Source organism: Dipodomys spectabilis, unplaced genomic scaffold, assembly GCF_019054845.1.
Source record: "Dipodomys spectabilis isolate Male_0828 unplaced genomic scaffold, ASM1905484v1 ptg000161l, whole genome shotgun sequence".
Classification (NCBI taxonomy): Eukaryota; Metazoa; Chordata; class Mammalia; order Rodentia; family Heteromyidae; genus Dipodomys; species Dipodomys spectabilis.
The window spans coordinates 1,309,968-1,310,744 of NW_024870838.1; the positions used below are offsets into that span (position 1 = coordinate 1,309,968).

At 27.8% G+C, this 777-nt stretch overlaps 1 pseudogene; it reads left to right on the plus strand.

Moving 5' to 3' along the window:
* Window positions 1-284: 284 nt before the first annotated feature.
* Window positions 285-384, plus strand: LOC122119051 (annotated as a pseudogene).
* Window positions 385-777: the final 393 nt, after the last annotated feature.

The following is a 777-nucleotide window of genomic DNA, read 5'->3' on the forward strand; positions in this document are numbered from 1 at the left end:
AAATAAGTACTTGAAAAGCCATCACCTTTGGACCTACCTATAAAGGCTTCAAAGTATGATCAAATTTCAAATAAAAAAGTCTTAAAAAAGTAATTGACAAAAATTGCAAATGTGAGCAATTGAAGAATCAATATAAGTTTTTTCCACCAAAAACAGAATTTTACAGAAATAAGATGAATAGAAATTTAGGAAACAATAAGGTTTCCCTGTTACAAATGGGCAACCAAGGATATATGCCTGTCTTAAGATTGCATCATTAATTACTTAAATTTACAGGATACTACATGCTTCAGCAGCACATCTACCCAAATTACAATACAGAGATTGACATGGCTCTTGCACAAGGATGATATGAAAATTTGTGAAGAAATGAAAAACAGTTATTAAACAGTTGATTACAAATATACAAGTGTAATTATACATGTAATTCATAGGAATAAAAGTTAGTTTTACACCATTTAATCTTCACCTTTTTATGAAGGCCTTTACATTGCATAACCTTTATAAAAGTTTTGAAATTAGATAACATTTTCATTTTATCCCAAAGAAATAAAATTCTATAAGGACCTAGGAATTAAAGGAATCTTAAACCTTTTCTATATGGAATGCAATCTGAAAGGACACATTAATGAACCTATATATTATAAAACAATGTTGAATTCAAAGTACTATATCTAGGAGAGAATGAACTAGATTATGGATACTATACAAACAGAATACTAAATATTTTAAAATATACTTTTTTCAGACAAGCACCAGAAATATCTTTAGTTTCTT